General features: G+C 36.5%; 1 protein-coding gene across 2 annotated transcripts in view; it reads right to left on the bottom strand.

Moving 5' to 3' along the window:
• The window catches only part of EFHC2 (EF-hand domain containing 2), a 189,848-nt gene that overhangs the window by 141,988 nt on the left and 31,504 nt on the right, over positions 1 to 16,356 (bottom strand). The window lies entirely within an intron of this gene.

The following is a 16,356-nucleotide window of genomic DNA, read 5'->3' as shown; positions in this document are numbered from 1 at the left end:
TGGGATTTTTTTGATAGTTTACTTTTCTTCCTGTAAAAATTAATATGTATTAATTTAATATATGTACAAGAATATGAAAGATGAACAGAAAAAAAATGTGTGGCATTTCTCTTACCTAGTACCCACTGTTGTTCTTTTCCTTTACATAATTGTGATCATATAACTATGTTAAGTTGCATATTCTTTTTAAATAGCTCATATTTCTGATTATAAAAGTAACTCATGCCCATACTTAACTGAGAATTTCTATGCCACAAAAGTCTCATCGCAAAGCAATAAAAATATTAATTTCTGATGGAATTTTACTTATGGTCTTTTTAAAAGGCAGTTAAAATACAAAACATGTTTATTAAGCAAGTTAAAGAACATTTACAAATCATAAAGATGATATACAGATAAGTTTGGGATTTTTTCCCCTCCTGATAGAGTTTAACTCTATTCATTGTAATTTTTAAAATGTCAGTTCAAGTATTAATTCTAAAAATTGATGTCTACTAAAACTCACTAGAATAAGAAAAGTAATGTGTTTTTTCTCTGTCCCTATTTTGAATTTGGTGCTCATTTTATTATTATTCTGTCTTTCAATAAATGCGTCAAATGTTTACATTGCTTTGAACTTTATATTTCATGATTATCTATTGTTTCATTCCACTGCTCACCACGAATCCTTTTATTTCATGACTTCCCCATGGTCGAATTGTTTAATTTGCTTTATCTTAATTGGTTGGCACATACCATCAAGCAACTTTCTCAGAAAAAGTACATCAGTGGCATGTGTATGATAGCTTTCACAACTGAGGTCACCACTCTGTTGATTTCACTAATGAATAGCACTTTGGCTGAGTCTAGTATTTCTGGGTCACAAACTTATGCCTAAAATTTATACATATTGCTTCACTGTCTTCTGGTATTTAATTTAAAGCTGCTTCTTTTGGGGTTTACTTTTTTTGAGCCAGGATGATTAATAATTTGCTTTACCCTTGAAATCAAAGTTTGCCAGGAGGTAAGTAAGAACTCAGTTCACAAATTTATCTTTCTTTATGGTGATACTGGGGATTGAACCCAGAAGCACTCTACCACTGAACTACATCCACAGCCCCTTTTATTTATTTTAAATTTTGAGACAAGGTCTTGCTAAATTTCTGAGACTGGCCTCGAACTATGATACTCCTGCCTCAGCCTCCAGTCACTGGGATTACAAGTGTGTGCCACCACACACAGCTAGTCTACGTCTTTTATAGTATAGAGTTTTGTTTTTAATGTTTTCTTATGGTATGCTTAATCAATTCAGCTATTTTTTAATCTGGCCTCTAATATTTTAGGAATAATTTTATCTTCATGCTGTGCCCAGACTTTCATTATCTTGTTGCTTTCATCTTATGGCTTCTTATGCATTTTGGGAGATTTTCTAAAGTTTGCCTTTCCCATCACTCATCCCATTTATAATCATCTTCTCTGTTGTAATTTTTTCTCCACATATTGCCTTTTTGTGGTTTCCTCACATTTCTTCCTTCTTCAGCAAGCTCTCTGCCTTTTTGCCTACAATCTCATTCAGCAATATTTTAAATTTATTCTCTTGTTCTGTTTTCTCCTTCCAGCTCTCACTTCACAAGGTTTACTTCCACTGCTTACTTTGTATTACATACTTCTTTTTATTCAACAGAAAACACAAAGCACATTGTTATAAAAAATATTCATTTCCTAGAGAAAACAATTTTGAAATAAATGTTTTTCTTCCTTTGCCTCTTGAATACTATGTTCTCCATTTATGTGGCAGAGTCTTTTCAAAAACCTTATGTTGGGGTTCTTTGTTCATTCTTGAACAAAGAGCAATCTATCTAAACTGATCTTCCCCAACCAGGGTGCATGGGGTCTCTTTTATTCCTTTTACTGTTCATCCTAATGGTTTTAGATTCCTCCTCTCAGTGGGAGACTGACTGATTGGTATAAATTCATATACAGAATGTGAAGAGAAAGTAGGAAAGGAGCTGAAGCCATGGATACTCCCCAATAAGAAAAACTTTACATTTTTCCATATCAACACTTCATAAATTGATCTGACCTCCATTCCAAGGAACAGACTGCCCAGTCCTGTGTGTGTCATTGCCTGCTCTATCAGAGAAAAGCCCCAATGCAGGGTCTGCTTTGACCCCAGTGTGACTATTCCTGGGTCTCCTGCTGGCACTCATAAGCTATCAACAGGTTGTGGGAGTAAACCAGCTAAAAGCCCTTGAAGGTTATCCTGACTCCAGTTCAATTCTTTTCACTCTCTCAAGAAGTAAAATTTCAAGTTGGTTTTGGCATATTCTTTCATTATAACCCCATCTGCACTGTGTCAGGTGGAAATTCTTCAAAGTTTGCAGGATGAAGATGAAACCCCTCCTCAGCCTTCAATATTAATATAGTTTCCATGTTCTGAAAGTTTGCAGTCATTTCCATTGGAATTGTGAGGTGGGAGTACATCTAAATACCAATGCTGAAGTTATAATCTCACTCCAAATTCTTTTTTTCTCTCTCACTTCATTTTTGATAAATTTATGTTCCTATGGATACTGTGTTTAAATAGGCATATCTTATTTTAAGAATATTCAGCTCATACAAACCTGAATCTCATTTAGTGTGCTGAACTAAGAGATGGTCAATAAAGGTAAGTGGAATAAATGAATGACAAAAGGACAAATTATAGAAGGTGGATTTCCAAAGTATTTTTGTATTATAAAAATATAAATCTATTTATAACTTATGCTCAACATTTATTATTAAATCTATGGTTTAAGATGAACTACACCTGTATGGTTCATTAAGTTATTTTTATTTGTGTGCTGCTTCTTAAGATATGATTTTGTGATGCAGAAAAGGGGAAAGGGAAGTGGCTAAAATGCTAGAATATTCTTGTAGCTTTATCACAAATTAACTATATAACTGGTACAGACCACTTAAACTCTTTGTTCACTAGTTACCCTTTCAGCAAAAAATAGAAAATCAACACTTGCTAACCACAGGATACTGCAGCACTATTTAAAGGATTAAGAAAATTATGTATATATAACAGTTTTGGAGAGAAGATGAATGTATAAAAATACTGAATAATATATAAAATCAGTGTAGGATGCAAAGCTGGAAGCTTAAAAATACTGTCAAAACCATATCTAAAATAGTCTTTTCACATCCTTATGGAGTCTATTCAGCAAGGCAATTAAAAAACACTTGATATTACTAAGAAGAGGTTCAAACCCACTGTTTAAAATCAGACTTCCTGGAAAAACGATACTAGGACTAGAAGAAGGGGGCCACCCTATCCAACAAAAATCACAGTGCTAATTACGGAGTTTCAAAAACTGAATAAAGACAACTGACATGTTCAACATGGAAGATACAAAAGAAACCCAGGCCCAACTATATAAAAGGTAGATTTTACTTATGTGTTATATACATAATTGTTCCTTTATCTCTTGTAGTATTGTGTATATGTGTGTGTGTGTATTTCCCTCCCAGGGAATAATTTGAGAACCAAGGCAAAAACACTCCTTGATGCCATCATTTTGAGATATGATTTTTAAAAGACTGTGTTCCACTCAAAAGAGCAAGAAGAATTAACACTTAGATATAATGCCCTTTATGTTCTCCAATCCAAAGACTATATTCCTTAATTCTAGAAATTAATAAATGGACACCCTTCCTCAGTACATTATTCTATAGGTTCCAAAATACATTATTTACTGCCCACAAATGCATCAACCGCTGAGGTTACACAATGACTATTTGATGCTGAAAGACCCTTTACTAAAACAATAGTGTGAACCAATCCAGTTACAGAATATCTACTAAGTTCACAGCTCTTTGTGGTGGACACAACACTCAATAACACAGCCTCTCCAGCTGTAAGGATTGTACAGTCATGTAAGGGGGTAAGACTAGGTGCAAATAACTGCAAGATGGGGTGTGGTGCCTCCCAATAATTACAGTGCAGCGAAGATAAAGCTGAAAGTCATTAGGGAAAAACTTTTATTTTTTTTTTAAATCCACTGAGTATATACTGTTGAATGCCTTCCATGTGTCAGGCACTGTTTTAGGCTCCAAGAATTCAAAGCTAAGTAAAAATAACCAATACTGATTAAATACTTAGAATGGATCAGGCAGTGTGTTAAGTGTTTTTACACCATCTTATTTATTCCTCCTATAAAGTAGGTAATACTGTGATCTTTGTTTTATAGAAGTCAAGGTTTGAGCCAGGTGTAGTGGTGCACACCTGTAATCCCAGCAGCTGGGAGGCTGAGGCAGGAGGATCCCAAATTCAAAGCCAGCCTCAGCAACTTTATGAGGCCCTGAGCAACTCAGAGACCCTGTGTCTAAATAAAAAACAAAAAAGGGCTGGGGATGTGCCTCAGCAGTAAAGTGCCCCTGGGTTCAATTGCGCGCGCGCGCGCGCGCGCGCACACACACACACACACACACACACACACGTCAAGGTCTGAGAGGCTAAATTGTTTATCCAAGGTCTCAAGGTCTCAGGGTAAGAGAAAGGGGGAGCTGGGATTAGAAATCAAGCTGCCAAGCCCCAGAGGTTGCATGCTTAGCCACATCCCCTGAACTGCCACAAAATCACTACTCACTCTTGCTCAGTGGGGGACACTGAGACGAATAATAGGGATTTATGAAAATGCTCCAAAAGGAGCGGGGAGTGCCAAACCATCAGAAAGCATCAAGAAGGCATCACAGTGCAGGAGACATCTAAAATGGGCTTTCAATGGATAGAAAGGACAAGGAAGTGCAAGTAGGGAAGAGCATTCCCTGTAGAGGGAACAGCACATGCAAAGTTACAGGACTATGGGAGGGTTCAGCACATGGGATATTGCAAGTCATTCTGTGTGGCTAACAGCTGAGTAGCAGAGGACAGGAGATTAGAAAAGTCCAAGAGCTAAAAGATAGGCGGTCCTGGGCCTATCTATGAAGGATTCTAAATGTTTTAGAAAGTTAATTATAGCAGAGTGGGTAGCTGAGAAAGGGAATCAGATTGCAGGCAAAGATGCCACTGAAGAGGCCACTCCCAAGTGAAAGATGAAAACTAGATAGAGGTAATGGCCTTGGAAAGAGAAAGACTAATGAAAGGAAAATTCAGGGGGAGAGGAGAGAGGATTTGATCGATTGATCCGTGACAGGGAAGGGGTAATAGTGGTTCTCTTGTTCAAACATAAACAGACATCTAATTTAATGAGTTATCACTTAGCTATAACTCAAATAATAAGCTAGTATGGTCCAGTCTCAGCATGGTAGTGTATTCAATGAAAAGGCTGTCTGACCTTTTATTAGGCTTCTGAAAAACAATCTAAAGGTGATCCAATTTATGCTCCACATCTACACTTCTTCCACAAAATGTCTCATTTCATCACCATGAGTTGTTTGATCTCTCCCTCTCCCCTCCCTCTTCTTCATTTCCTATATTCCCTAAAGCCTAAGAATCCAGTTAGAAAATTCACAAGAATCCTTAGAGGATGGAGAAGGAGAGAAAGTTAAATGAGCAAATTTTTGTTCAGGCATTCCATGGCCAAAGGAAAAAGCTGGAAACACACATTAGTAATATCCTCATTACGAATCAGTGAGATCTGAAGCTTTAATTAATAAAGCTGACTGTAAAAGCCAAGTAGATCAGACTTGAAAATTCGGTTGTGATTTACTCTACTCTTGGTCCATAAATGCCAAAATAATTGCCCTGGAATAGTAGATGGGGAAAAAAAAAATCAACAAGCGAAAGCAGAGATAGAATAAAATACCCTCAAAACAGATTTCCTATTTTAAGCCAGTCACACAGGAGGAAAAGACTAGGATAGATAGCAAAGAAAGAAGAGTTCTGGTTAAACATCAAAGTACCTATACAAAGTTTCTTGTACCTAGATGATCATGGTGTAAAATCCATGAGTACAAGTTCAGAAATAAAAGGAATGTAAACACAACTGTCATAGTCTGACTACTGTCAGTTCAAAATAATGAAAAATAGGTAGTTATGCATCACCTTCCTTCCTAAAAGACCATTTAGTGAATTTGCTAACACAGTAACAGACATCACAAAATATCTTGTTTAAATAGAAGAATTATTTTTAAAACTACCCTAACACCCCGAACATTAATAGTACACAGAGGAGGGGGCTAGGGTTGTGGCTCAGTGGTAGAACGCTTGCCTAGCACATGTGAGGCACTGGGTTCAATCTTCAGCACCAAATATCAGTAAAAGGTATTATGCCCATCTATAACTAAAAATATTTTTTAATAGTACACAAAGGAACAATTAGGAAAGGCAGAGTATCAATAGCGTAATGGCTGCTTTTTAGAACACAATAGTCTCAGTAGCAGCATCTCCCAACTTCTTATTCTAGAATATGCTAGTATTATGCCAAAGGAAAATGCAAGAATCCTGCAGTACAGGTGATGCCTGGGATAGTCCCAGCTTATGATTTACTTTCCCTAGGAACACTGTTCTCCCTGCCCCAGGTAAAGAATTAAGAAAAGCCTGAGGCAAGGGATGAGAATAAATTCTTCATGACTATCTACTATGGGCTGGGCACTTAACAAGTATTGTCCATATAATGCTCATGGCAACTCTTAAGGTAGGTTTTGTTACTCCTACTTGACAGGCGAGGGAACTGAGACTAACAGAAGTTAAATATATGGCCAAGATGAAATAGGTAATAAATGGTAAACCTAGGTTCTAACCCCCAGAATCTGACTGACTGAAAAGCCTTATTTTTTCCACTAAACCAGACCTTCCCATTAAGTGGATATTCCAGGAAAGCCATGTTCCTATGATACCCTCGCCACTGCACACGGAGTTAATGTAAGACAGTGCTCCATTTAGGGAGGCATATGCACGCTAGGTCCAACTCTAGGGGTAAAGGGAAAGGAAAAGACTATCCATGGTAATATCATTGATGGTGATGATAATAATATCAGTGATGATGATGATGATGATGATGATATTCTCCTAAGAAGCAAAGTCAGCAACTGCAAGACCTGAAGCAGGAAGATGAAGTAGGGAAAAGAAAGTTAAATAGGGTGATCAGAGTGGAAAATGAAAAGAAATGGGATGAAAGTAAACAGAATGTGGATAAAGAGACAGAAAATTCCAATAAAGAAAAAAAGAAATGGTAAAAAGGTTGAAAGATGGAAGGGACAAGGAGGTTGACAGAAATGGGATGAAAGGTAAGGAAATGGAATGAAGATAAATACTTCTCTTTACCTCTGAATAATATGGCAGCTATTCCTACCGCCTACCATCTCCCGATTTCTGTTGTCCTACAATGAACAAGCTTGCCCCCTCAATTATTTAAAACTCTGATAAAAGGTTTACAAAAGTGGCGTGTGTCCCTGGAGAATCCTCTTTATGAAAAGAACTATTAGTACACTAAAGAGCACAATGAATGTGCTAGTCAGAACAGGTATTTAAATACGGGAGTATAATTAAAATAAATCAAAGTGTACGAACAATTTAAATATCTTACTATGTTTTAAAACTTCTGGAGGTTAGAAGAGTAATTTATTTGGGAAAAAAAGTAGCATGTTTAAAATAAAGGAAGGTTTTCTTGTTTTTTTTTTTTGTTGTTTTTTTTTGGGGGGGGTTTTTTGTTTTGTTTTGTTTTTTTTTTAATTGGTACCAGGGATTGAACCCACAGGTGCTTTACCACTGAGCTACATCCCCAGCCCTTTTTATGTTTTATTTAGAGACAGGGTCTCACTATATTGCCAAGGCTGGCTTTAAACTTGTGATCCTCCTGCCTCAGCCTCCTGAGCCACTGGGATTACAGGTGTGCATCACCCCACCCAGCAGGATTTTCAATCCAGAGAATGAAAAGCGACTACACAAATACCCAGAAATATTCTGTGGTACACTATTATGTGAATTTGCTGCACTTGGTTTCTATATATATTCTCAAAGCTGTACCTCAAATCTTGAATCCCAAACAGTAAGCCAGACTCCAGATAGTAGACACTGTAAAGTTTCATTCATATGAAATGCAAGAAAAGGCAATACTGAGCATAGTGAGAGACATCAGAACAATAGGGAGGGACAAGTGAGGGGACATGAAGGAACTTTGAGGTGATAGAGATGTTCTCTATGATGCTGGGAATGGTGGTCAAACAGAGATGAATACATTTGTCACAACATGTGTAACTTTTTAAAATTGGTATATGTCATTTATACTCTAATAATAAAGTCGATTTTTAAAATTAAAGTTTACCTCAATAATGTTGACAAAAGGAGTCAAACAAGAAAATCATAAAGGAATAGTTATTCTGTGTCCTGATTGCAGTATTTATTACATGTATCTATACATGTGATAAAATTTCATAGAACTATAAAGTAAAAAATGAATGTGTATAAAAATTAATGAAATCCAAATAAGGTCAGTTTAATTAATAGTATTTTACCAGTGTATTTCCTAGTTTTAATAATATACTATGGTTACATAAAATGTTATTAGGGAAAGCTGAAGAAAGGGTACACAAGAACTCTGTACTATTTTCATGACTTCTGTTGAGCCCAAAATTACTTCAAAATATTTTTTAAAAAAGAAAAAAATGTGGTTAGAGTTTATGGTCAGTATTTGTATTATCAAATGATACAAAGTCTCACCAGCATTACAAAGGAGTAAGCGTACCATAGGGCAGAATTCTGCAAATGCAAAATCGAAGAAGGTAAGTAATTTTTAAAAATCATTTTAAATAAACCTGTAGCTGGTCTGAATTCAGAGGGGGAAAGTACACACATAACCATGACCACTATGAACAAAAAATAAATCAGTCTGAAATTTAAGTCAACAAATCAAATAATGACTATTAGACCCTAACTTGTGAAATAAAATGTTACAAATGACAAGGATTTTATGTGCAAAAAAGAAAAATCAATGTGCATAGAGAATAACAATACAAAGAAGCAGCAAGAAGGCCGTCATCTGCCAGCCACCGAGAGAGGCCTCAGGAAAAACCAACCCTGCTGGCACCTTGGCCTTGAACTTCCAACCTCTAGACACGTAAGAAAAGAAATTTCTGTTGTTTAAGTCACCCAGTCTGTAGTATTTTGTTATGGTAAAATACTATAAACAAATGTTAAGCTATAAAGTTAAATGTCATAAAATTTACCTCTTTGAAGTGTATACAGAATTTGGTGGTTATTTCATAAATGTATAGAGTTGTGTAATGATCACCACGATCTAGTTTAGAACATTTCTATTGTCCTTCAAGAGTTCCTTCTCTTAGCTAGTGCAGTGGCACATGCCTAGAATTCCAGCCACTCATGAGGCTGAGGCAGGAAGCTCACAAATTCAAAGGCAACTTGGGCAACTTAGAAAGACTCTGTCTCAAAAATTTAAAAAGGGCTGGGGATGTAGCTCAGAGGCAAGGTGTTCCTGGGTTCAATCTGGAGGGAAGGAGGAAGATTGGTTCCTTTTCCCATGGGCCTGGCCCCCAACAACTACTACTTTTTCTCACACATTTGCCTTTACTAGGATTTCATGTAGATTGAATAATACAATATGAAAGTCTTCTGTGCCTGGTTTCTTTCATTTAGTTCAATGTTTTTAAAGTTCATCATGTTCTTACATACATTAGTAGTTTCTTTTTACTGCTGAATAGTTTCCATTGTGTTGATTACACAATATTTCATTTATCCATTATCAATGAATGGACACTTGGGTTATTCTCTGGTTTGGGCTATTATGACTAATACTGCTATAAAAATTCACATGCAGAGCCAGGGGCAGTGGTGCACACTTGTAATCCCAGCTGCTCAGGAGGCTGAGGCAGGAAGATCATGAGTTGAAAGCCAGCCTCAGCAAGAGCAAGGTGCTAAGCAACTCAGTGAGACCCTGTCTCTAAATAAAATACAAAATAGGGCTGGGGATGTGGCTCAGTGGTGGAGTGCCCCTGAGTTCAATCCCTGGTATGAAAAAAAAAAAAAAATTCACATGCAGGTTTTTGTGTGAACATATGTTTTAATTTCTCTTAGACAGATAAGCAAGAGTAGAATTACTGGGTCACAATGTAAGTATATGTTTAATTATTGAAGAAACTACCAACTGTCTTTCAAAGTGGTGGTACCGTTTTACATTCCTAGCAGGAACATATGAAGGTTCTAGTTGTTTCACATCCTTTCCAGCACTTGGTGTAGTCAGTACTCTTCAATTATAGCCATTCTAACAGGGGTATACTGATCTCTACCAAACAGCTCAAAAAGACTATTTTAATCATGGCTAATGAGAATAAGCCATAGGCCCACTGGCTTAAAAAAAAAAAAAAAAAAATTAGGCCTACAGTGAGGGCCTTAAAATTTTGTCTAGTTGTTAAATTCTAGGTTGCAGAAAAGGAGAGAGGATGGACTCTCTTCTTTAGTAAAAGATTCATTCTGAATCTCATACCTTTTATTCTAAAAACATTTATTCCAGATTTTAGGATTTTTTTAATTAAATGCCTTTTGAATTTCAAAAAAAGATTAAAGAAACCCACATTGTGTAATGAAATTAGAAACTATCACTTTAACATAAATTTAAAGACTGCGATTTTGTGTTTTACTCTTAGTAATAAATGCAGAATACATAGCTGAGAATTTGGGGCTTGACATGTTTTAGGCAAACATTCTGATTTCTTCTCTAAAATTAAGTAGCTAACAATTTATGTAATTTTTGTGATGTTAACATGGGATTAAAGTGGTGGTGTACTTCAATCACACTGTATTATAATTATACATATTGGTGACTTTTATTAAATGATTCAAACAATAGTCAAATAATCTGAAAATTATATAATCCTACGGAAAAGTTTCCATTTGAATCTTAAGATATGGTTTATCTGACACATTTTCCACATATTTTTAGAAGTTCGATTATATTTTGTAAACTGATTATATTTTATAACACTCCTAATTGGCTTCAGGCAAAACTTCAAAAATCTATATTTATATATTATTCTTTGCTAGCCATGTGAAATTCTAAAATTCCAATGTACTGTACTTTTCTCCTTTTTTTCCTTCTTTTTTTTTCTTTTTTCTTTTTTCTTTTTTGGTGCTGGGGATTGAACTCAGGGCCTCATGCATGCTAGGTAGACAAGAACTCTATCACTGAGCTACATCCCCAACCCAATATCTGATTATTTCTTAATCCCTCTGCAGAAAAATTTCAAATTCTGGCTGATACTGGCTAAGAAAGAGAAAAACAACCTGATACCCGGGAACCAGCCTGGCACCCACAGCTAGCCTTGGTGTTGACTATTGTACAAGAACCAACATCAGACAAGACTACTCTGTGACTTGATGAACAAAGACAAAATCAGGACCACTTGTATAAAAACAGAAAATGAATGCTGCCCAAGTCAAAAAATATCAAATGTCCCCTTCTCCTGGTTCATAGGATGACAACTTCTTTTCTCCCAATTCCAGTGGTACCCTCACTCTAGTGTACTCTTTCTATAAAAGAGATTTGTTAAGATACCCAATCATAGAAATTTCCCTGCTTCCTGATAGCACCTAATCCAGAACAAACTCCACTTCCTTAAGCCCACCCCAAAATTACCCAAGTCCAAATCCTATCGTAAGTCTTTTCTAGCACCTGCTTCCTTAGACATCACATGGTTGCTTGGGGTGTGTGTTTTTCCTCACTGCACAGTGATAAACCCACTTGTTCTTTAAAAAAAAAAAAAAAATTTAAAAAATATAAAGAATTTAAAAAATCAAGGTGACTGAAAAGACCAAATTATTTTTATGTTGTTCAAAGCAGAGATTCATATAGTTACTACATAAATAATTAGCTCATTACAAACTCACTACATAAATAATCAGCTCACTACAAACTCAATGTCAATTAGTAAAAGTTATTAAAATTCTAATTCTATGGTCAGTAGTTCTGAGTATGATTATTATGTTTACAATAGAAAATGAAATAATAATTTAAATACATGCATATCCCCATAAGATCAACCTTTATCCTGGCACTCACTATAATAGGATAATTTGTGAAATAGCAAACAAATGAGGCTAACTAGCTGCCATTGACAAATGAAAAGAAATGATAATATAATTGTAGTCTATGTAAATAGTGCTTAACATCCAGATAGAAGTCATAAAAACATTCAGACATTTGTGTATTTCTAAATATTGTGAGCTTTTATAAAAGCAGATAACCATAGGATCATATATCATAGAAATCATAGAATATCATAAACTGCTGAATGCCAAATTTCAATTAATGACAAAGCAGTTGGTGCCTGGTATAACTATAAAGAGCCCCAAGCCCAGAGAACTGAGGTCTGGGCTCAGTTCTAGAATGAATGAGATAACTTCACTTTAGTCAAGTATTAGGTATAGACTACTAAAAGTAAAAGATCCTTAGAGATTAGCTAGCCAAACCCTGTGTTACAAAAAGTGAGGAAACTGAGGTTCAAAGAGGTAAAGTGAATAAGCCACAATCACATAGCTATTTAATGGCAGGTCATAACCAGAACCAGTAGCTCCGATATCTAAATGCAGACCCTGACCTCTGCTCCACTTAACTTTGTAAATGATTCCTCATTTATACAATGAGGACAATTGTCTAGGCTTGCTTCTTCCTCACAGAAGTACTGGAATGATGACTGGGAACAGTTGGTATAAGTGATGCATTTTGTGCTTGAACAATGTCTGTGTTCTAACCTGATATGGAGTGGTCTCTTTCATGTCTTGATCTATCATGGGCTTTTATTTTTTGTATTGGGGATTGAACTCAGGGCCACTCAACCACTGAGCCACATCCCCAGCCCTATTTTGTATTTTACTTAGAGACAGGGTGTCACTGAGTCACTTAGCACCTCACTTTTGCTAAGGCTGGCTTTGAACTCGAGATCCTCCTGCCTCGGCCTCCCGAGCTCTGGGATTACAGGCATGTGCCACTGTGCCCGACTATGGCCTTCTTTATTTTGGGTGAATTCAACGACATCATTAGACTTTTCCAGGTGGGCACAGTATCAAGCAAAATTATTTTAGTTATTTGTACACTGTCCCCCTCAACCTCCAGTGCTAGGGGTTTTAAGCAAGTTCCCATGTTTCTCAGGAACCTTATTGGCATTATAGGTAGAACAGTTCTTCCAAGTGTGGGGTTACCATTCTCATATTGTGAGATGTACAATACACATTTGGTCCCCAGCAGCACCTTCTAGTAAGGGCTAGTCCCAGGATGAGGTGATTTAAAATATCAAAGTTAATACAAAAAATTAATGATGGACAAAATATCAAAATACCAAAAATGTTAAATAAAGATGGGATCAGCATAACTGATTTTTTTCCTTTTGTCTCAGACTCCAATATGGCTTACCTAGCACAGTTACTGATCCTGTCTTGACATAAAATATAGGTATTTTGTTCACCATGAATTTTCTGCATTCATTTTTAACATACTACACTAAAATATCTAAGTTAAGTTCCAGGGCAACCCTTGAATGTTGCACCCAAGGCAAGTGCCTCACATGCCTTACCCTACCCGAACCTTGCTCCTAGTCATTGTGATAACCCAGAACACTTCCATACATTTCAAAATGCCTCCCCAGATTGAGAACCTCTGAAATAGGGGTTGATTTTTCTCAAGCCCAGAGATAGGCAGCCCGAGACTGAAATGGTGGCTCTGTGATACCAACAGGGGTCTATGTTCTATTTATCTCTGCTGTACTTACAAGATGGCTACCAGATCCAAAGAATTATATCCTAATTCCAGAGGAGAAAATAAAGCAAGGGTGAATGGCAGGAAAATCATACCAGTTGAGTCTAACTCTTCATTAGTAAAACAGTAACTGTCCCTTTAATGCATTTATCCTTGGCCAGAAGTGAGTTGCATGGCCAGCCCTAGCCACAAGGATTCTAGAAAAGTTAACACTTTTAAGTGGACACATATCCAGCCTGCATAAAACTGATGTTCTGTCTGTAAGAATGAAGGATGGATGAATGAAGGATAAAGAGCAAGAAGCATCCACCATGGGGATCATGCAAAGTAACAAAAGCTGACTCTTTCTGGTGACTGCAAACAGAATTTTCTCTGTTGGGCATTCTTTCCCTGAGCAAGGCATTCTTAATGATCACTTTCACAATTATGGATAAAAACTGGAATGTTATCCTAGGTTGGGTTCCATAAAAGCTGAACCTGAAACAAATTTAGGCACATGCAATTTACTAAGGGCACACTTTGGGGAGAAACCTGTCAGGGAGTGAGGTAAACAGCAAAGGAAAGGGAAATGTACCAAGCAAAGATGCATTCTCAGGCCAAGGTAAGCCTTGGCTGATGCATGAAGGGGTATGGAGCCTGAATCACAGCATAGTTACATTTTTAGGCAAAGAATCTGAGCTTCTTACTTGAGTCACTCATGTCATTGGCTGCCCACTTTGGGGGAAGAAAAGCCAGTGTAACTTCCCAGGTGTCTCTAGGAGCTGAAACTCACCTACCAAGAGCAAGTCTCCAGAGAGGAATACAGGTGCAAGCTGCTTATCAAAGCATCTGCTGCAGCTGGGGAAGGAGAGTAGCACCCCCCGCCCATGGATCGGGGTGGGCACCAAGAGCATATACTGCAGATATTAATTTTAATACACTCTCCAAAGAACTGCCTTTATTTTCATTTTGCATTGTTTGAGAGCATAACCCTAGAAATATTGCTAGGATTAAGAGCTATTAGAAGAACTGGCAACAAGTTGAAAGTGTCTCATTTTTAAGAAAAATGATTAACAGGTGTTGACTTGTTTTGTTGAACCACTAATGGAGAAATCACTTTGTAATTTGCTCTGGGTATTAACTAGGATCTAGTCTGTAGCTCACAATCCCGTCAGGGCATGTAAATATTTCATAGTCTTAGGGTCTTGTTTAAAGCTCAATTAATATTTAATTGAAGTTGACCAACAAAATAACCAAAAGAATTATGTTGCATTTAGTTAGATCTGAAATGAACAAGCTCTTCATTTTCTCAAGTAGTCTGAAGCTAAAATCATTTCAACTTCATAAAATATTCTACATAATTTTATAAGTAATTAAAGAGGTGCAAAATAGGCTTGAAAGACACATATTAAATATTGAGAAAAACATGAAATTTCAACCTTAAATGCAAGAGAAGAGTTTAATACATTGTGGTCTACATTACTCAGTAGTACATTACTTAAAAATAATGTGAATATCCTCTTTTTGACATAAGATAAAAAGAGAAATTTTTCTTTGACCCTTGCAAATTAAATATCCTATAAGATTGAGACTAACAGAAACCCAGGCATAATCACCCCAAGTCAGTCATTCCAAAACTGTTTTTGAGCTCTAGGTCCTACGCTGAACCAGGTACTGAAAATAATAATAAAAAAGAAGTATTGGCCCATGTTGGGAGTAGACAGTTTCCCAGGAGAAAAAAGGCTCCCTGTGGCCTGTTAGACCTCTATTAAGTATTAGAACTGGGCTTCAAAAAAAGTGTGTGGACTAATTGATGTACCCTATCATAGATGAAATTGGATATGTCACTTCAACCATATTTGAGGACATTTTAATTAGAATCAAAGTATTGCCAGCAAATCCATGTTAAAGGCTGCTAAAAACCACCTGGTAAACTAGGCATACTATGATTTGAATTCTTCATCTGATCCTGAATTATTTTTAATTATAGAGTCTAAAATAATCTAATAACAGGTTCTTTTTTGGAGAATAGAACATGGGGTTCTGATACAAGGTTGTCTGATAAACACAGCATATCCATATAGCTGCCTTGTGGGAAAAAACTGGTTAGCTTGGGTTTCTTTTCCTTTGATCTTAGACCTGCATTAAGATATTCAAGAGCACTTGCCTAGAATGCTCAAGGTCCTGGGTTCAATCCCTAGCACCACACACACATACACACACACACACAAAAAAAGATACTCAAGTATTTCCTTTTTTAACTGTGTGTGTTTGTGTGTGTGTGTTCTATGTGCAGACATATATATTCATAAGTTCAGACTCTCATCTAAAAATGGTGGTTCTACCCTTCCCTTCTGCAATTCTTTCCATGTCACCCTTTAGTCCTTAGGGAATCATAATTAGTACAGAGGAAAGAAGAGAAGGTATTTTTCTCTTCCTATTTAATTCTACATTCAGAATGAAGCAAAATTACTTGGCTAATGGAAACTCACTAAGCAAAAATAATAACAGGGTGACCAGACTTCAGTCTACAGAAAGACAGATTATCCTGTACAGAGGAGGAGATGAGAGGATGGTTGATAAGCATTAGACAGGCATTCTGCAATCCATGCGCCTGGTCAGAAACAGCAGAGCAAGGGTAATTAATCTTTGTTTAAGGTATTTTTCTCTTGAATTTGTCTTTTTGCCTAGAGATAGTCAAATAGTT

Source organism: Sciurus vulgaris (assembly GCF_902686455.1).
Source record: "Sciurus vulgaris genome assembly, chromosome: X".
Classification (NCBI taxonomy): domain Eukaryota; kingdom Metazoa; phylum Chordata; class Mammalia; order Rodentia; family Sciuridae; genus Sciurus; species Sciurus vulgaris.
The sequence above is the reverse complement of the archived record's forward strand: the minus strand, read 5'-3'. Positions and strand labels throughout refer to the sequence as shown.